A 22123-nucleotide genomic window follows, 5' to 3' on the forward strand; every position below is an offset into this window, starting at 1 on the left:
ACTTTTTTCCACTTACTTGCCACCTCTTCATATCTTTGCCATTATCATCTCTTTGTTGAGGTTACCAAGAGCAGCATGAAATGCACTTCTAGGGCACTGTTCCCCTCATGGAAGTCCCATCACAACTCTTCTCATGTGGTAGGTACTATTATTACCCAGACTACTTCACAGGTAAGAGTTTGAGGTTTAGAGAAGCTAAGTCTCTTGTTCAATGTCTCTCAGCTACTATGTGGAGGAGCCAGAAGGCTTCAAAGGCCAAGACCATAACCACTGTATTCTATTACCTGATTCCCTGAAAGACTCCCAGAGCAGTGTCCTGGGACATTCTCATCTCTGGCAAGGCAGAGCTCCCCTTCACCCTCACCCCTACTTATAAATGAAAACTCTGAACTGATTAGTTGCAAAATCCATCCCTCAAGCATTTTTACATTAGCTTCCCCAGGGTTTGCCCCAATGTGAATCATGATACTGAAAGAGATGAACCCCCAACTGTAGGACTAAACGCTGAACTCAAGGTCAATCTCCTCCCAAAGCATTCACTCAATTACCTAGATCAAATGTTATAAGTCAAACTAGGGAACCAAGTATGGCCTGCAGACAGGCTTTGTTTGGTCTATGGTGCACTGTGCTGGATTAGAAATTGCTCTCTCCTGTCACTTGATCAGGCCTGGTGTAACTGGTTCTCCTTCAATGTCTACAGAAGGTTTGTTTACTGGTTCTATCACCAAGTTTCCCCACCAGGCCACAGGACAATCAGGTGAACCCCCTGAGCAACCTGTACATAAACTTACTTTCAGTAGGAACAGATAGAGTTGAGTGTCACCTAGCTTAGAGACGGTATGATTTGTACCTGTCAATGCTATATTTCAAAACTAGGCTTGGGGCCTTTCCTAAAGGTGAGAGATCTGACTTTACAAATTACTCCAGGAAATGAAAAGTCACTTGGCTCCCATTCTTATATAAGGATAAATCTCTCTATTCATTTGAAATCTGAGCAGTATGGCTTAACCACGTTGACAATCTCGGGAAACTGGTTTGGGCTTCCTGAAAACCAAAATATATACCACAATCGTATTTAACCACAGTAAAGGTCACCTGTCGACTCCCAGTAATGATATTTATTTCTCTTAATGATTTCTTTTATGCTCTGTCCTTCAAATCCCATTTCCTTTTCAAAGAGGTTGGCTTATGAATTTTTTGAGAAGGGCAAATACCTGTACATGTTCTAAAGTGACAGACTAAGGATAACACTTTTTGTTATTAATCATCACCACCAACCACATGTGTGTTATCTCCTGGGTTCATGTGAACTGTGTGCTGTGTTCCAAGAACTCAGCCTCACATTCACTTATTTCTTTGGATTATAGTTAATTTTGTGGCAATCAAGACCTACGAGAGTAGAAGAGAAGCTGCTATTTACCATAAATTCACTTATTCATTTAGCAAATACGTATAAAGTGTAGACTGCATGCTGAGCACGTAGAAACAAGTGTCATATGACGAAGTTGCTTTTAACTTATACCAATGTAGTCAGCCAAAGGAGAGAGGAGAGGGGGGAATGAAATAAGAGGGAAATTTTATCCATCATTTTATTCAACAAGCTCATGGTTGAGAATAAGTGTGAAACGGGAGACTTGAAGTTGCTGTCCTTTAAGACAATTTTAGTTCCTGTGTCCTTAAAGCACCAGTCTCTCAATATACTGAGATTTTTCTAGTATTAAAGCATTTAACACATGTCTGCTAAACACACAACTTGTATATCTAGTGACTAACTTAAGAAATAGCTACATGTTACAACTGGAGAAAAATACTACCTGTGTTGGATATACTGAAAGATGAACTTTGGCCTTCGACATGTCACCTTCCCAAGGAGTTTTTCATTTTAACTATGCACCATTAGAACCTACCCTAGTCCTAAGATGCGATAAGACATTATACATCTGGAAATGGTGACTAAATAAATCAATAAATTACCAAACGTTAATCACAAGGCAGCATCCTAAATAACAATGAATATTTACTCATTAAGACTTTTTTGGGATACTAGTCAATCACTGGGAAGCAACTAAAATGTGCATTAATAGGCAAGTGGCTTAGGGATCATTTTAAGGAAAGTTTAGACGACTTTAAAAGGAATATAATTGAATAGGTGGAGCACAAGGGATTTGGGGGGGTGTGAAACTATTGTGAATAATACTGTAATCATGGATGCATTTATCAAAAGCTATAGAACACAGAGTGAACCATGATTTGACTATGGACTTTAGCTAATAATAATCTGTCGTCTTCTTTTCCTCGGCGCTGCCTACGGAGGTGGCCGCCATCTCCTACTCGGCATCATGGCTGCCCTCAGACCCCTCGTGAAGCACAAGATCGTCAAAAAGAGGACCAAGAAGTTCATCCGGCACCAGTCAGACCGGTAAGTCAAAATTAAGCGGAACTGGGCTTCCCTGGTGGCGCAGTGGTTGAGAGTCCGCCTGCCGATGCAGGGGACACGGGTTCGTGCCCCAGTCCGGGAAGATCCCACATGCCGCAGAGCGGCTGGGCCCGTGAGCCACGGCCGCTGAGCCTGCGGGTCCGGAGCCTGTGCTCCGCAACGGGAGGGGCCACAGCAGTGAGAGGCCCGCGTACCACAAAAAAAAAAAAAAAAAAAATTAAGCGGAACTGGCAGAAACCCAGAGGCATTGACAACAGGGTGCGCAGGAGATTCAAGGGCCAGATCTTGATGCCCAACATCGGTTACGGGAGCAACAAGAAAACAAAGCACGTGCTGCCCAGCGGCTCTGCCCAGTTCCTGGTCCAGTTCCTGGTCCACAACGTCAAGGAGCTTGAAGTGTTGCTGATGTGCAACAAGTCTTACTGTGCTGAGATTGCGCACAACGTCTCCTCCAAGAACCGCAAAGCCATTGTGGAGAGAGCAGCCCAGCTGGCCCTCAGAGTCACCAATCCCAACGCCAGGCTGCGCGGCGAAGAAAATGAATTGACAGCTCGTGTGCACGTTTTGTTTAATAAAACCGTAAAACGGCAAAAAAAGAAAAATCTGTCAGTATTGATTCATCACTTGTAACAAATGTACTACACTAATGCAAGGTGTTACTGATAGGGGAAACTGTGAAGAGAGGGGGAAGGGGAAGGAGAGAGGATATAGAACTCTCCATACTTTCTGCTCAATTTTTGTGTAAACCTAAAACTGCTCTAAAAACTGAAGTCTATTAATTTTTTTAAAAAAGGTAAAAAAATAAAGAAATATACTTTAAATTAGTGGTTCTTAACTGGGGCAATTTTGCCCCTCGGGGGATATTTAGCAATGTCTTAAGACATTTTTTGACAGTCACAACTGGGGAAGGAGGTGTTACTGGCATCTACTGAGCTGAGGCCAGGATGCTACTATACATCCTACAATACACAAGATGGGCCCCCAGCAACAAAGAATTATCTTGCCCCAAATGTTAATAGTGCTGAGGGTTGAGAAACCCTGATTTGGATTATTATAAAACTCCTGATAATTCAACCCTAAAACTTCTAACTGTACTGTATCTTTCAGACTTAAGAATTTTTCTTTTGTATCACTCTTAGACTATTAAATATTAGAATACAAATATATCTTAGATGCAACTCTCTAACAGGAGCCAAGTGAAAGAAGTATTAGAAATCCAACTGTCTAAGCCAGCTGAGAAAGGCAAGTCAAGCTGGGCAGCAGACACAGGGACACAATGGGGACTCGGTGGGGACCATGAGGAAGAGGAAAGAACGTTACCCACTTGAAGTTACTTAGGATATAGATTTGATCAACTGTGCGGGACAGAGATCAACACTTTAATTTCTCTTTACCTACAAGTTAGAGCTAGAACAGCATGAAGTGTTCAGGGACTGAGACTCTTGTTGCTTCACCGTTCGTGGGGTTCTGCTGTCCTTCACATGGTCTGAGATAGCTCACCACCATGTCCACCTTTTAGCCATCACGTAGGGGAAAAAGAATAAAGGAGGACATAGCCACTCCTTTAGGGGCAGAACCTGAAAGCTGCCCACATCCCCTAATCCCACTGGCCAGAAAAATCACAAGGCTCTTGATAATTGCAAGGGACACTGAGATATGTAGTCTTTATTTGGGGCAGCCACATGCCTTGCTACTAATATTATTACTAATATGGAGAAAAGGGAGATTGGATACTGAGGAAACAACCAGATGCCACTGCTGATGGGGAACCACCACTCAGATCAATGTAATTTCTGCCACGTGAGAATGTGGATCCACTATTGCCTAATGATGGCACTTTCTTCAAAAATAAGGCAAAATCTCAGAGTTTCACCTAGAATGTCTGAATTTTAAAATATTGCCTCAACCAAAAAACAAAAAAGGAAAGCCAAAAATAAAAAGTAAAGCATTGTGCAGGCTATATAAAACATACCTGCAGACCATCACTATCGCTTTGCAATTTCTGACAAACTAATAGTAAAGAATGTATAGGGAGGCCCTTCTCAGTTCAGCTTGGTTTCTAGTTTCAGATAATTTACTTACAGTGCAAAACATCAGTAGGGCATGAGTAAATGAGACACATAAATAATGCTGACAAATGTGGAATCTGGACCATCCCAAAAGATTACTTTCTCAGGAAAAAACACAGCCTTAATTTCTTTGTGTTAGAAAAGGTTCCTATTAATCCTCCAAATCTGTTCACTTGTGCTATTGCAAAATATCCTTTCTTGTGAATACACAACATCACTTTCTATAAGGATCTATTCACACAGAAAACTTCTAACAAGCCACCACCAATAAGGAGGTGATTGAGCTGGGGACCTGTCTATGACACTAAAAGAGGACGAAAAAGATGGCTGAGACAGATGACCTGGCAGCAAAATGGGTTAAATCGTTCAACAAGCAGTGCACAAGTAGAAACCCAAATGGCCAACAGGCAGAAGCAAGGGTTCAGCTTTATAAGTACTCAGGGAAATGCAAATTAAACCTTCAATGAATTACCACTTTGCACCCGACTGCACTGAGGTTACATGAAGATGAAGGGTGATAGGAACTCCCATCCATTGCTGTAGAATGCCCATTGACATGATCTTTTTGGAAATCTGCATACCCCATGACCCAGAGATCCTTTCCTAGGTATACCTCTAGAGAAACTTATGCAAAAGAAAAGGGTTTATAGCAGCATTATTTACAGTAAGACAAATAAAGAAAACAGCCCAAATATCCCATAACAGTAGAAATGATAAAATTACAGTATTCATACAATGGAATACCATGCAGCAAACAAAATACAGACTAGCTTCACACAACATAATGAATCTCACGATATTTAGCAAAGAAGCAAGACCCAAAATAATATATACATCACCATCCCATGTATATAAGTTCGAAAGCAAACAAAATGAAACTACAGAGAATCATACGTAGGTGATACAGTATAAAGCAAAACAAGAAAATATGTTCTATACAGCCCAAGCACCTCTGGGGAAAAGAGGGGATTTTTACTGGGAAAGGGGGGTCCACTACACAATGGGGGTGGGGTGGGATCCTGGCAACATTCTTCATCGGGTGCGGTTACGTGGCTGTGTAATTTCTAATTTGTTATTTAAACCATTCATACATGTTTTACACATCCTTCCGGGTGATAGAATTCACCTAAAACTAAGTCAAATCTGGTTAGTGGGTGTAAGGGAGGGTACTGATGAGCAAACCCGTTGCCATTTAGGAGGCAAGTGTTTCAAACACTGGTGCATTATTCTTAAGTTAATCCTGATCATTTTCAGAGTTTAGAACCTGAAGGATTTCACGTTTGAGCGGACTGACAGTAGCTGAGTGCTTATTTGTTCACCCTCCGAAGAACCCCTGCGGGGGAATTTGCCTGGGAGCCAAGGCCACGTGGATCCACTGAGCTGGTGGAGGCAGCCAGGTCTGGCTTGGGCAGAGAAGGCCCCTCCTGGGGCTGACAGGCAGGCAGCGTGGGAGGCTAGGTTCATATGAATGAGGATCAACCTCAGAATCCCAAGGGAGGGCCTCTAAACAGCCGGGAGGCGAGCAAGCCTGGACGGAGATGTCTCTGCCTCGTTCCAGCAGGAAACGCACTCACCCTGTCTGGACGTTCTTTTTTTTTTTTTTTTTTTTTTTAAATTTATTTATTTTTGGCTGCGTTGGGTCTTCCTTGCTGCGGGTGGGCTTTCTCTAGTTGTGGCTCGCGGGCTCTGGAGCGCAGGCTCAGTGGTTGTGGCGCACAGGCTTAGTTGCTCCGCGGCATGTGGGATCTTCCTGGACCAGGGATCGAACCCGTGTCCCTTGCGTTTGCAGGCGGATTCTTAATCACTGCGCCACCAGGAAAGTCCTGTCTGGACGTTCTTGACCCGAATGCAACGGAAGTGTTATTTTAAAGACGAACTTGACCAGAACTGCCAAGAGGGACTGCTTTCTCCAGGTCCTAGCCAAAGACAATGCCCATAAATCTACAAGACTAGCTCCTTCTCAGTAACAAACCAGAAACTGCTATTCTTCATCCTTTCAGCAGGAATTCAGATACCACAATGAAGAACACTGCGTTTTATCTAATTATCTAGGCTGATAATTAGATTAAATACCTGGTAATACCTCCTTTAGGTATTCCAAGTTCCTATTCTGACAGCTTTCTAGAAGGAAGCGGCCCATGACCCACCATTTAGCCACCGCAGCTCTTTTTCCCGTGATGATTCCTTTTGGCATTCCCAAGCCCCTTTCACGGGCTCTTGTTTTTCTTTACTGACCGCAAAAACCCTGTAGGAATGTGCCAACCTCACTCATTTTTGAGAGAGCCACATGGCTGGCAGAGCTGAGGCCACCCTTTGTGTGCGCTGGAGCAGTTGTGTGGAAACAGCCACCCCCAGCAGATGTGTGCACCTGTTTGTGCCTAATTGGGAACTTGCCCACAGTGACAAGCAGCCACCTGCCATTCTCAGGCTGGAGGACGAGGGAGTGCGTGCAATTAGCAAACTGTGGTGCTGGCACTTGTGGAGCAAACGGATCACTGAATGAGATCCTCAAAGATGGCAGCTGTCAATGCTTGGTGTGGAAGCACCCTTCGGTTTCTAGGACAGTTTAAAAAAAAAAAAAGCCCAAGCCCCAAACTTCCCTTTTCTTTTTGATGCTAACGCTCTTCCTTAACTGAAATTGCAAGCAAAGGTGCCTACAAAGCACGTTACATATAATGACCCAATGGAAATGAGCGTAGAAACATCACCAAGACATAAATTAAGCTCTTTAAAAAGTAACTTGGGACTGGAGTCTTGCATGAGTATAACTCATGCATATGCAAATGTAAAAAAGCTATAGTTAATGCCTGTTGAACACTCAAGATAAAGTCTACCATGTAGCCTAAGGGGCCTCCAAGACCTCAAGCAAGTTGTCACAGCTGGGAGCTCTATTTAATACTGTGCTATGTGCAAGCTAAAGATTTACTGTCTTTAGGAACTGGTGTAAATTAGAAACGTTTGCCAGTCTTCTGGAGTTGCCTGTACAGAGGCTGGTGACAAGCCACTTCCTTATCTATGCTTGCTAGAGAGCTGGGGTGGCCGTCAAAGTTTTGCACTATACTGCAGGAATGGTCCATGGCAATGATCGTAACGGCCAGAAAAACTGTATTTAATGTCTGTTAAATGGTGTAACAGGTGTCAACTCAATTACTAAAGCATTCCAGCTGGATCCAGTGTTTAAGGAGGACAGCTTGCTTAAACATGCCATTATTAGAAGGATCTTGGATACTGAATAGAAACACTAATTTCCTCAACTAATCTACCAGCATTGATCAACACCTTGGTCGTTAGCAGTTTAAGGTATGTTCTCAGTTTACTTAGAGCATTTGCTCACTGGCCAGATTGCCTTCACATCACCCATTTTTAATTTAAAACAAAAATCATGTTTCTTTCAGTTATCTGGGAACTTGGCCTTCAGTGATGAATCTAGTTTATTATCTCCTTGACTTAATAACTAGGGAGTTCTAACAGTAAATTTGTCTCCACTAATTCCTAGGTAAAGGGATTTTAAAGGTTGACAAGCATGAGAAAACACAGGAGTTCTTTTACAATCCCCTGACTAGCAGCATCCCTATTATCTGAGAACTTGTTAGAAATGCAAATTCTCGAGCCCACCCCAGACCTACAGAATCAGGAGGGCAGAAGCTGGGACACAGCGATCCGTTTAATAAATGACTTGAGAACCACAGGAACAGAATAACAGAATAAACACATCATAAAACAAAGGGAGATTTTCAAGCAAGAGATAGCAATCTACAGTTTAAAACAGGAAAGAAGGTCAAAGAGGCTGAGGACAGCCCAGGAGGTTAGTTTCACAAGACTCTTCGAGGCTGAGCCAGCAGTTATACAGAGTGGATACCTTCATTCAGTCCCTAAAAAAGAAATGCTTTGAACGACAGCTCACACTCACTGAGCATTACTAGGTTTCAGAGACTGGACAAAAACCTCTCTCTACAGGTTATGCTATTATCACCAGCATCCCCATTACATAGATGTGAAAACTGAGATTTAAGAGAGATTTAAACTCAAACGGCAAGAAAGTAGCAAATATGGGGCTTCCCTGGTGGCACAGTGGTTGAGAGTCTGCCTGCCGATGCAGGGGACACGGGTTCGTGTCCCGGTCCAGGAGGATCCCACATGCCACAGAGCGGCTGGGCCCGTGGGCCATGGCCGCTGGGCCTGCATGTCCGGAGCCTGTGCTCCACAACGGGACAGGCTGCAACAGTGAGAGGCCTGCGTACCGCAAAAAAAAAAAAAAGAAAGAAAGAAAGTAGCAAATATGACTCCAAGCCTGTGCTTGAACCACTCTGTCTAACTCCTCTAATTCCAAAAAGAGACAGAAAGTGGGGGGAGGAGGAGGTGAGGAGATGGAAGGCTTCTGCCAGCTTAACTCGAGGTTTCAGAATTTATAATTATAGTGGCCTCTCATCGATTCTACTAAAGTTAGTTTCTGGGACTTCCCTGGCGGTCCAGTGGTTAGGACTCCGCGCTTCCACTGCAGGGGGGCATGATTCCTGGTGGGGGAACTAAGATCCCGCATGACGCACGGTGTGGCCAAGAAATAAAATTTAAAAAGTAAATAAATAAAAATAAAGTTAGTTTCTTCGGTGAGGATAGGCTGCATTTTTTAAACCAGATAATCTGGATTAGCCAAAAACTGGATTAAAGCACAAAGATCTGAACACGGATAAGAAGATTGAATATGTGTTATCACTCAGTGTTTCTTAAACCCAACCAAAACCACTACAGGCTACAGTTGTCCCCTGATAGCAAAGATACCAAATTTAGTTTTAAACTATTTGTTTTAAGAGCCCCAAAATCAGACCCGTCATTTTCAGCAGAATTTTAAAACAGGGCACCCAAATCCGCCTGAGAAGCCCAACACCCAACAAAGTTTCCTTAAAACACATGAGGTGTTCCTGATGCCTGAGTTTTTAATCTTGACTAAAAAAATTCATAGTAAAATATCTACCCCTGTCGAGTTCTCTCTTTTAGAGGACAGAGGGCTTGGGAGGTGCTGCAGAAAGTTGGAAACAAATTGTCATCATTCATAGTCAATCATACACCAAGGCAGAAAGCTAGGGCTCAAATCCACCCCATTCTAAAGCCACCACTGGTTGTTGCAGTTGAGTCAAACTGCTCACAGACTGAGACGATTTCATAATAGCTAAAATAAAGTGCCCGCCTCACTTTCCATCCCTCCACACCAAACCCTGCCAGCTGGTTTAGGCGAGCTGATTTGGTGTGTCCGACCTCACTTTCCACCCCTCCACACCAAACCCTGCCAGCTGGTTTAGGCGAGCTGATTTGGTGTGTCCGACCTCACTTTCCATCCCTCCACACCAAACCCTGCCAGCTGGTTTAGGCGAGCTGATTTGGTGTGTCCGACCCTGAGTTCTCAGGGGGAAACAGGGCCCCCTGATGTTAAAGACTTACCCAGGGGCCCCTCGGGGAGGTGGCGCTAGATCGAGAGGACCAGTGGCTGCTTGTCTGGTTCTCTGGACTCCAGGTCAAAGTGGAGCAGCCGGGGAGGAGAAGGAAGCAGAGGAGGGAACTGGAAAGGCAGGAGGAGGGGTTGGGGAGGGGCCGGAAAAGCCAGGCGGGCTGGGCCAGGCCTTGCCCCCTCCCCTCCCAAGTCACAGGGTCTTTCCAATCTTGGAATTTTCTTCCCACCGCATTTGAACAGTTCTTGATCACGTCTCAAGCCAAATCAGGTGGTCACCATTTGCAGAGCGGAAAGTGAGACCTGAAAGGAGCCCTTCTCCTGGCCTCCCCCTTAAGCTAGGGATGCTCCCCAGCGCTCCTGGGAGAAGGAGGGATGCCCTCCATTCATCTTAACCCATTGAAGCTCCTTCCCTGGGGATCAGGCGTGAGCACACGTTTCTAGGCTGCCTCTGGTTTGCAGCTCCCTCCGACCACTCAGCCCCTTCACAGGACAATAAATGAAACTCTTGTGGCTTTAAAGGAGACTGTCCTGGGCATGTGTTGTGTGGCAGACAAGTGCTCAGCATTTTACTTATACAAAATACAAAAAAAAGAACTCATTTAATCCTTATGGCGAACGTAGATGTAGGTGCTATTTCTAACTTACAGATAAGGAAACTGAGGCTTAGAGAGGTCACCTGGCTGCCCACTGTCCCACCAGAGCTGGCACATGGGCAGCCAGGGTTGGGACACAGGCTACTGCAAAGCTGCCACATACTTAGAAACAAATCAACAGAGCAGCCTACCAGCTGGCCCTAGACTTGTAATGTGCAGTAATAAGGTAAGGACTTCGAACTGGATACAGTCCCAGGTCTCCATGTTTGTAGGACGTTTGTGGTCTTAGATAAACTAACCTTTGTGAGCCTCGGTTCCTCATTATAAAGACAGGGATAGTGACTTGTCTTATAGGGTTCTTGAGGAGATGCTATGAAGCTATGTTGCTATGAAGGCACCTGCCTATGTTCAATAAATGCGTTCCTTCATTTCTGATCACAGCCCATGAAACCAACAATTATAAACACTTTATTTCTACCATTCTCAGAACAGGCTGCGGGTGGATTACTACCACTGAAAAGAATCCCCAGTGGGCGATCTTAGATTAGAGTTGCCAGATTAAATATTTAGAACACACACTCAAAAAGTTATTCGTTGTTTGTTTTATTTGCTCAATCTGGCAACCCTAAGGGCTGGTAATAAGCCACATGGGAAAAGAACTTTGGAAGGGACTTGGCAAGTCCCAGGTTGTAAGTGGCTTTAGGACTGGTTCAACAGAACCCACAGTAACTGGTGGAATTTCAGCCTTGAAACTTGCTCCTCCAACATCATGACCAATCCATGGAATTTGTGTCAGATCCCCCTCACCTCAGCACTCTACCAAAGAGACAAGAAACCGGTGTGCGTTCTGGGGAACACAGCGTCCACTCGGCTAGAATTCCGTTGCTGTTAAATTTCTGTCTGTGGCCTAACTTGTAACAAAGGACGAATTACTCTGTCCATCTGCGTGCTTGATAGGGATCGACTGTCAAACTACATTTTTTTTTAAGTCTAAAGAATTTCTAATAATAATGAAAATGTGATGAGAGATTTTTCTAAACATTAGTCAGCTTGCCAAGGATTCTGATCCTGTCTACTTTGAAACTTCAACTCTTTCAGAAGAAATGTAATCCATAAGGATGACTTTGGCTGAGAATTAGGTGAACATGAAAATTTGTAAATATTTAAAATAAAAACATTTTAGAAATTCAGAGAGACAGAGGGTAGAATGGTGGTTGCCAGGAGTTGGGGGGAACCCAGTGAGATTCCAAGGTCTGAGCCAGCGCTGATGACATTCCATTGCTGCCAGAAACAAGCTATGAAGAACTAACTGTCTGGCATGTGGGTCCAGGAGTTCGCCAAAGTCTAACTGCATTTGCATTATCAGCCCAAAGCAGTAGATACTGTTAAACATCTTTTGGATTCACTCTTGAGGAATTATCAAGTGGAAAGGCTGAGGAGAAATTCAGAGGATGGGGGTTAAAATCCAAGTACCACCATATGTGGAACAGATATGTGACCGTGATCACTACGTCTGTCTCCACATCTGCAGAATGAGGATCTCAATGGCTATAATTTGAGAAGCAGATGATAAAAGTACACAGGAATACCTGGCACCTAATAGATGATGATGAAAGCAGGGTGCACAATGGTGGAGTGAAAAAAGCATGACCTCTGCCATCAGATGGCTTGAGTTCAAACCCTAACTCCATATGGTAACCAGCTGTATGACTTGGGCAAGTTACTCAACTTCTCTGAACCTCAGTATCTTCATCTATAAAATGGGGCTAGGGACTTCCCTGGTGGTCCAGCAGTTAAGACTCCACGCTTCCACTGCAGAGTGCGTGGGTTCGATTCCTGGTCAGGGAACTAAGATTCTGCATGCCGCAGGGTGTGGCCAAAACCAAATAAATAAATAAATGAAGTACAAAATGTAAACATCAGGAAAAATATTTAAAAAATAAAATGAGCATAATGATACTACCTAGCTTATATTGTTGATACCAGGGTAGCAACTGAGTATTTAGGAAGCTTTTAAAAATGAGTATTCCAGGTGCCAGGCACCGTTGTAACCCTTTCACGTGCATTTTCTCTCTCGATTTTCACAGTGCCCTTATGAAGTCAAGGTTGTTACTCCCCGTGCTTCAGACCTGGGAGATCAAACATAGTGAAATCAGAAAAGGGTAAGAGGTTCCCAGACATATATGCAAAAAGGCTGTTTTGCAGAATTCTGTGTGGTTCCAGCTTCCTCAATGGAGTACCCGTTTAGACACCTACAAGAGGACCCCTTCTTTAACAATCCATTCAACACCCGGGCCTTCTCAATGCCTTACAGTTTTCAACAGCCAGAACCAAGCTACAATTTGCAAGGCCCAGTGAAAAATCAAAATGTGGAGCTTCTTTGTGAAAAAATCATGGAGAATTTCAAGATTTCAAGACAGAAGAGCATCAAACCAAGAGTGGGGTCCTTCCGAGCAGGGGGCCCTGTGTGACTGCACAGATCACACATCCATGAAGTCTGCCCTGCCAACAGCTTTTTCCCTGGTAGGTTTCCACTGTCTTAATTGCTTCCTTTCTGCCTGCCCAGCCTCAGGCGCCTGTGCTGAGAACTGAATGAGCCTGTTCACAGAGGCGCACAGGCCCCTGGGGGCCAGCAGGTTCTGGGCAGGGCCTCCCATATGCTGGGGGGGGGGGGGGGGGGGGGGGGGGGGAGCGGAGGGAGGCGGGGGGGGGGTGGGAAAGCAACGGGTTTGTGGTTTTGGGTTGCCGGGGAGGGCTTTAAGCCTTGGTTTGGGAAGTTTCCGTTAGGCCAAGTGGGTAGTGTTCCATGAATCTTACATTCATTTTGAAAAAGGATGCAGTGCAGGAGATCTCTAGGTCACTGTGCTAAGCTCTGAGTTTTTTAACAAGACAAATTAACATTTAAAAAAATTCTGACATAAGCACTATATCTTCATTTTCAATAAATGAAAACACACTGACATGCAAAGAAGGAAAATTGTAAACATTTCTATCCCCACCACCCCGAGACAACTGTTAGTCATGACAATAGTACCAGCTTAATTTTTTTTACCCCTACCATAAACCAGGCAGGGCACAATGCACTATTAACACTGTATTGCACATCTGAACGCTGCTAAGAGAGTAGATCTTAAACGTCTTCCTCACAAGGAAAAAAAAAGTTTTGTAACTATGTATGGTGTTGGATGTTAACCAGACTTATTGCGGTGATCATTTTGCAATATATACAAATACTGAATCATTATGCTCTATACCTGAAACTAATATAATATTACATACCTCAAAAAAAACATATCTCAATAAAAAAATTTTTTTTATAAAAGAACTGTAATTATTCCCACTTACAGATGGGAAACTGCAGCTTGGAGATGTTCAGTAACTCAGCTAAGATTATTCACCAGTGAGAAGTGGGCTCTGGAATCCAGTTCAGCTTTGCCTAACTTCAGAATCTACTCTACAACAGTCTATGTGGTAGAGAGATCTGTAGGTGTGCAGAAAGAATATACTAGAACTTCTTTCTTTTTTTTTTTTTGGCTGCACCACGTGGCTTGCAGGATCTTAGTTCCCCGACCAGGGATGGAACCCTGGCCCTAGCAGTGAAAGTGCTGAGTCCTAACCACTGGTCTGCCAGGGAACTCCCAATACTAGAACTTCTAATGGTATTTATTTTTATTCATTCTTGGAACATGTTACTCTATCTCTTTCCTTTTGATACATTACTCTTTTGAGAATAGTTTATAATGTATGTGATGTCAATATAGTTCTACATGTACATAACTATATAATTAAATAGATAATTAAAAGTATACGCATATTGAGAATGAAAGGGGCTGTATGAACAAAAAAATTTAGGGGCTCCTGCACGATGCTACAACTTAAGGACCAGTTTTTATATCTGTATTATGTATTTGAACATATTGGTATATATAATTTTTTTATAAAAATGGATAATACATATGCTTTTTTCCTACTTCCTATATTGTAATCATTTTTCCAGGTCAATAAATATTCACCTACAACAATATTTTAATGTAAGTATTGGGCTCCTCAAGTATTAATTTTGGTAAGTAAGATCTGATGATTGAGAACAAGGATCTGACATCCATCCTCAATTCCTATGCCTCCACCCCACCCCCACTCCAATGAACAGTAGAATATACTTAACTATCTGGAAGCCAGGGATTCTTCTTAAAAATGCATCTCTCTTCCCAAAAGAACTGAAATCAGGGTCTCAAAGAGATGTTTACCTATTTTTGTTCATATCAGCATTACTCAAGAGTCCAAAAGTGGAAGTACCCCAAGTATCCATCCATGGATGAATGGCTAAACGAAGTGGTATATACATACAATGGAATATTAGCCTTAAAGTACAGGCAATTCTGACACACACTACAACATGGATGAACCCTGAGGACACCATGCTGAGTGAAAGAAGCCAGTCACAAAACAACAAATACTGGGGCTTCCCTGGTGGCGCAGTGGGTGACAGTCCACCTGCCGATGCAGGGGACACGGGTTCGTGCCCCGGTCCGGGAAGATCCCACATGCCGCGGAGCGGCTGGGCCCGTGAGCCATGGCCGCTGAGCCTGCGCGTCCGGAGCCTGTGCTCCGCAACAGGAGAGGCCACAAGAGTGAGAGGCCCGCGGACCACACACACACACACAAAAAAGCAAATATTGCATGATTTCACTTCCATAAGGCACCCAGAAAAGGCAAATTCATAGAGACGGAAAGTAGAATGGCGGCTGTTAGAGGCTGGGGGCGGAGGGGAGAGGGGTTATCACTCAATGGGCACAGAGTTTCCATTTTGCAAGATGACAGATCTTGGAGATGGATGCGGTGATGGTTGCACAGCAATGTGGATGTACTTAATGCCACTGAACTGTACACTTAAAAATGGCTAAGATGGTAAAACAACAACAGCAACATCATCTCAAATGCATCTCAGTATACTAGATGGGACTTAGTGGAACCAGACTCCCAAGTACTAAGTCTCCATTCTGTACCGGGCACCCTGCAAGGTGCTTGATCTCACTCAATCCTCACAACGAATCTCCGAAAGAAAAGGGACCTTAGGTTCAGATGGCTTTAAAACTGGCTCAAGGTCGCACCACTAGCAGATGAGGAGGGCTTGTTTCACTCAACCTCATGCCTGCCTGTCTGAGTCCAGGGCCCAGGCCTTTCTCCAGTGTCTCTTATAAAGGATGTAGAAGGACCGTGGCTCAGGAATAAAAGGAAGGCCAGAAACTCAGTCTGCCTCCATCACAGCCCTCGCTTGGTCCAATGCCTCTCACGTTGTAGGTATTAGGTGTTCAGTCTACAGGAGTGAATAAGGTCGAGCAATGAGAAGAAGACAAGGTATTCCAAAGGCACTGCTGACTGCGTGCTCATTTCCGGCCTTCTCCCTCTTAAGCTATGTCCTCAAGTGACTAATATTAGCCTCGGGGCCACTCCAGTGATAACACCACTTACCATGGTAGAGTCCACTGCCTGCTGTCCTCACTGCCTTCTATCAGGGACAGCAAGGATCCATGGAGGCCTCCTGATACAAGTGTAAGACAAAATGGTAAATCTGAGATGGTCAGGGAGACCTGGGGACTGTAGGTCTGGTCCTGTCAACCTGAATTGTCATGGATATGTCACTTGTTAGTTCATCAGCTATGAAATGAGGGTTCCAATACATACTATTGGGCAGCCCTAACATTCTCTGCACAGAGCAGATGAAAAAGCACCCACTGTATGGGATGGATGATTCCTTCCAAATTCAGGGCTCTTCAGAAAAAGCAAGTTCAGAACTTGATGAATGTTTACCCCAAGAGTTACTGGAATTAAAATCGAGGGATGCAATAATCTGGCAAGGAGTACCAAGAAAAGGTTTGCCAAAACTGCTTATCTTGTAAAGGCATTTTAATACTGAGCTTTCAGCAAATAAATAATCCCCTGCTTCACAAAGTGAAGTCCATAGAACACTGCTCTGGCAGGAGGCTCACACATCAGGGACAAATAAGTGTTGGAAACACTGTTTATGTGTCTACTTCTGGGGGACCCGCCACGCACATGAGCAGATTCGAACTTCATCGGAAAGAACTTTGTTTAGCTTTTAACCACGTATTTCCCACACTTATTTGTCTGCGGTTCCCTATGTGTTCTTATCTTGTTTGTTTATTCAACATAGCAACTCTACACATCTGGCCAAGCCATGGGGAAATGTTAAACCATAATATGGTAATATAATCATAATCCACACACAATTTCTTAATCTCACTTGTAACATGGGAATAATATTCCACCAACCTCACGGATGGAGACAATTAATGAGTTAATGTTTGTAAAACACGTTAAACAGCCTGACACGTAGAATTGTTTACCAATCATTAAAAATAAATGAAATATTAATGCGCTGAACTGATTAATAAAAGAACCTATGTGTATCTTTAAGTCAAACCTTAAAATAGAGTCATGACACCAGGAGAGAGAAAAGCCATTTCTTAATAGGTTTTTCACAAAAGTGTTTTGCTGATTCATTACAGCCCTGGCCTGAAATCAGACAGAAACGTTAAATTTCTGTCAAGTCAGCCTTCTTTATTCTGCCAGCAAGGAAGGTAATGATTCTTACATTAAATACAAAAAAAGGAGATACAAAGGTGAAGAGCACGAGGCGTGGAGTCCTAACTGGGCCACTCTCTAAGCCACGTGACCTAGACAGTCAACTACTTACTCCCTCCAAAGCTGTTTCCCTCTCTGTAAAATGGGGATACCAGTAGCGCCTGTCATCACGGGATTGGTGGAAAGGTTAAACATATTAACAATAATAATAGTAATACCAAGTAATAGAGACAAAGAAACTGAGTTCCAGAGAGGTTAGTTACCCACAGTAATACAGCAAGTGCCTGGGCAATTAAATTCCAAAGCTCTTGTCTTCACTCCTGCCTCCCCATTGATGTGAATAAGGACATACTCAGCACAGCACCTAGCCCACGGGAGCTGCTATTTTTATCATTGTAACTGATTTTAAAAGTCCCGGAAATGGAATGATATTTTAGAGCTTCAAGTGCTCTAGAGGTGTAAGAGTAGAAGTTCTTTAAAGTCTTTGCTTGTTCCCCCCTCCCTTCATTAACTACTCTCAAGGCATCCAGAGAAGTTCCTCTCCCATGGGAAAACAGCTGTTCCCAGTAGCACAGCTGTAAATTGTGAATTATTCCTTCCCATTTGAAGCTAGGTGACAATATGCCCTCCTGGTGACCCAGTACTGAATTGTAAATTGTAGTCACTCACTCTTTCTTATAAGCAAAAAGTGCCCTAGTCACATAGTTCCCTTAGTAATTTCCACCTTTCAGGATCTTAAAAAGAAAAGAAAATGCTTTGCTTTTACAAACTCATTTGCGGCTGGCTCAGTGATGAAACCTTGCCTCCTTGCCGTGTCAGCTTTCAGGAATCCTGTGTTTGTCTGTGTTGTGTTACCCGAGTAGCTTGTTATCTTTGCAGCTTAAGGGCTGACTTGGAAATTCAGGCTGTCAACTATTTAAAGAAAAAGTCCCCATGCCACTATTTTAATTAACTTTCAGAGAGCAAGGTTTCCTACTGGTCATGATAATGTTAACTTAAAATACTCAAGGAAACAGGGCAGGAAACAAAATAGGGGAGGACTGTTGTTTTTAAAGGCATTCTAGGAAGAAGAGTTTGAGCAAAGCCATAAAGGCGAAATAGTGAAGGCATGTGAAGAAAAGAGTAGAGAGGCAGGAACAGATATTAAGGCATATGTGCAGTAGAGTGTGGGAGGTTAAAATGTATAATGCAGATTATGGGGGGCCTTGAATGCCAAGTTAGGGTTTTGGAAGATGGGTGTCTGTGCAATGAGAAACTGTAAGAGGTGTCTGGAAGTCAACAATGATCGCATTTATGTCTTAGTAAGATACCAGGCGGTTATGTGCAGGTGGTAGTATACAACGGAATCAGAACAGATCTGGGAACTTACTGGCTATGTGACATAGTCTCTTTGGCCCTAAAATTTCCATCTATTAATTTGTTAAATGGTGATGATAACAACTGTGGTGGGAATTGAATGAAATCAGGCATTGACTTTTAAAATAATGTCATAGAAAGCAGGCAAAGAAACAACACACACACACACACACACACACACACACACACACACACTTTTACAGTCAGGCTGAGTGGAGGAGACGAAGGGCTGAGAAAGCCAGCGTTCTGATAAAGACAAGGAAAGAAGGGAGCTGTCTGACAGATGGACAAGAAGGTGGGAGGGAAAAGAGAAAATCCTTAGAGATGATTCAAGAGAGAATGGTGGTTACTCAAGGGGAGACATTGGAGGAGGAGTTGGTCTGGGGGCTGGGATGGTGGCGGGTTCAGCTTTGGAAATTCTAAATTTGAGAAAGAAGACCATATTCACGAGGAGTGGGTGGACCACAGCAGCCTCAAGAATTAGGTGTTCAATCACTGTTTTAATTGAAAAAGCCACATTGCCCTGGTCTAGGAGGGTAATAATTGGGGACTTTTTCTGATCCACAATCAAACCTCAGTGACGTTCTAAAAGCTAAGAGCTGCAGCCACTGACGTGTAAACAAACAGAGAAGTGGAATTCAGAATTGCCACTGAGGTAGCTCTTGATAGAAAGTCAAATTTCTCTGGAAGGAAGGCCCCTGCCTAAGTACCTCTGCATCCTAGTTGCCTAGATGGGTGCGGACCCATTTCAGGCATTTAGGAGACGTCACTGGATAAAGCTATGAAGTTTGTATAATTTTAGTTTAGTGGTATCAAGAATGCATAAATTCCATTTCAGCGCTTCATACTTTGCCTCCTTTGAGGAATTTCCCTTTGCTTGTTCCCCACCTGAGAAACATCACTTAAGAAAATAATCACAGGGACTTCCCTGGAGGTCCAGTGGTTGAGACTTCACCTTCCAATGCAGGGGGTGCGGGTTCGATCCCTGGTTGGGGAGCTAAGATCCCACATGCCTCAGGGTCAAAAAACCAAAACATAAAACAGAAGCAATATTGTAACAAGCTCAAAAGAGACTTTAACAAATGGTCCAAATCAAAAACTCTTTAAAAAAAAAAATCAGACAACCCCAATCCCAACTACACAAAGATGTTCACCAAAGCATTATTTATATCAGCAAAAAATGGGAAACAATTCATATTTAAGACAACAGGGGAATGATAAATTATGTCCATCAATTTGATGGAATATGAAAGTGGAGACTGCAGGAACCATTCTAAGTACTTTGTATATATTAATTCATTTAGTCATCAGAGCAATTCTGTGGGCTGTATACTGTTAGTATAAGTCCCATTTTACAGATGAGGAAACTGAGGCTTGGTGAGTTTAAATAACTTGTTCAAGATTATACAGGTAATAAGTGGCAGACCTGGGATTTGGGTGAGGCTTTCTGGTTCTAGTGTCTTTACTCTGGATCACTGCACCACACCGCTGCATGGTATTTTTAAATTTTTGGCCTGATTTTCTTAAATTAGTTTTATAACAGAACTTTGGAGGAAAAATATACCCTCTCCATTCAGGGGAGGAGGAGATCAGATAGGGAAGGGGTGGTGACAGTCAACCAGAATTCTGCTTCATTATATACCCAATAACAAAGTTCACATTTCCTATTCTTTCTTTCACCCTCATCAGCAATAACTAATGCTCGTAAAACAAACTGTAATGTACAAAGTCCTTAAACATCATTCGTAGCCTCAAAACTACCCTGCCAAGTCCCATTTTCCTTAATCCCAATTTACAGATGAGAAAACCGAGGCTGAGAACGGACAGAGGGCATTCAGGGTCACGGTGCTAGTTTCTTGATTCCTAGTCCCAAGCTCCTTCTACTACCCAGTGTGGTTTAGACAATTCCAAAACAGTGTCCTCCATTTCTTTAGTCTAGTAATCACTCAGGAAACCACCAGGAACACACTGAAATTAAGGAAAAGGATTGGTTTGTGCTTGGCCAGACTGACTCACCGACCTTGAAATCTTAGGGCTAAAACGTCTGTACTACCCAAGGACCGTTCCTTCTAAGCCTTCTCCTGCCATAGGCAAGCGATCTTCCCTAAGGAAGGTTTGTGGAATCAATCTTTCTCTTTGATTCTTTCCCCTGACACGTGATTACAGCTTCTTCAGACCCTCCTACATCTCAAAAGCCTCTTCAGAGGTTGCCAAGAGATGGGACAGGATGATAATGATGAGGGCAATAATGATACTATAATAGTTAATAATAATAGCCAAAGCGTATAGAGAGCTTGCTACATGCCAGATACCGCACTGGGCAATGTTTACATACAATTAATCTCACAACAGACCTGCGAAGGAGGTACCATTTTCCTGATGAGGAAATGAAGCTCAGAGGGTGTCCATCACACGCTTGACCGGGAGAAAGTGGGGGAGGAAGGGTTAGCGGTTCACAGACCGCAGAGGCTGAGCTGTTGGCTCAGAAGCCCTCATTTATAAATCAACTTCAGACTCACCCCCTACACGATGGAATTCCTCACATATCTGATCTTCCTAGGAAACATGGCTCCTCCAGGGAAGACAACAGTGGAGAACACAGCCGCTCTTGATGTTAATGACCTAGAGACTAATTTATCCTCTTTTCATGCTCTGACATTTTCTTTTAATTAAAAAAAGTTTGGTGTTCATTGATCTTTATGATGCCTTCAAAGCATATTTCCTAACCTAAAATTTTTAAAAAAATAATATAGCACAAAACAGAGCTAAAAGGAGAGTGTGGTGAGTGGATCATGGCGTGTTAAGTGGAAGCCTCAGTCTTTCTACCGCATTAAATGGGCAGATGTGGAAAGTGCTTGGAGTTTCTGAGGTGAAGCATGACACCATGAGTGGACGTTTTCAAGCTTGGAAGGCATTACTTGGTTATCAGCCTGTTCAGCACACTAGTCAAAGCCTTGGCTGGGAATGAGTACTAGTTGATCTGTAAATCATCTACAGGTAAGGTTTACCAGCAGTGGAACATTAACACTGTAGAGGCGAGGCTTTGTGGGTCGTTGGCCTGTGAGCTGCTTCGAATTGGAGGTCTTGCCTCCACCTTTAACCCTTTCTACTACCCCCACGCAACTATTGCATTAAAAGAACAGAATGGAGCAGATAGAGGGTGAATTCAAATATAAACACTCTCTGACGATTTGGCCAGTTAGGCAGTTAGAACCAGTAAGTGCCTCGGTGGCAACAATACAACTGTTAGGTCAAATATATGAAGGGTGAGGCCCCTTTAGGGCAGCTGCAAAAAGAAAGCCCCTATTAATCCCTTAACTAAGCAGCTGATGGATTTAATCTTTTTGTGCTTATGGTATAATTCTTTAAACACAGGATTATTATAAATTTAAAGAATCAGCACGGGCTACCCAAGTTTTTTATAGATTTCTTCGTCTTGCTCACAGATGATGGAAAATAGAACTTTGGAGGACTTCTGAGTACAATCTGCTGTCACTCTGGCTTGCAAAGCTTCATTCCCGGATTCATTCACAAAAAGAATAGGTCTCTATTTGAAGAGGAAAGAGACCTCAGTCTCTCGCCTGGGGATCTACTTTCTTTTGCTTTGCATCCATTG

At 43.2% G+C, this 22123-nt stretch overlaps 1 protein-coding gene and 1 pseudogene across 8 annotated transcripts in view; one reads left to right on the forward strand and one right to left on the reverse strand.

The window, feature by feature from the left end:
• Window positions 1-22123, reverse strand: part of FRMD4B (FERM domain containing 4B) — a 336453-nt gene that overhangs the window by 47392 nt on the left and 266938 nt on the right. The window lies entirely within an intron of this gene.
• Window positions 2285-3067, forward strand: LOC113628137 (60S ribosomal protein L32 pseudogene; annotated as a pseudogene). The gene is made up of 2 exons (XR_003435899.1): window positions 2285-2471; window positions 2672-3067. The product of XR_003435899.1 is annotated as a 60S ribosomal protein L32 pseudogene (transcript).

This window comes from Aethalodelphis obliquidens, unplaced genomic scaffold (assembly GCF_003676395.1).
Source record: "Aethalodelphis obliquidens isolate GAN/ISIS:26980383/991018 unplaced genomic scaffold, ASM367639v1 scaffold22, whole genome shotgun sequence".
Lineage (NCBI taxonomy): Eukaryota > Metazoa > Chordata > Mammalia > Artiodactyla > Delphinidae > Aethalodelphis > Aethalodelphis obliquidens.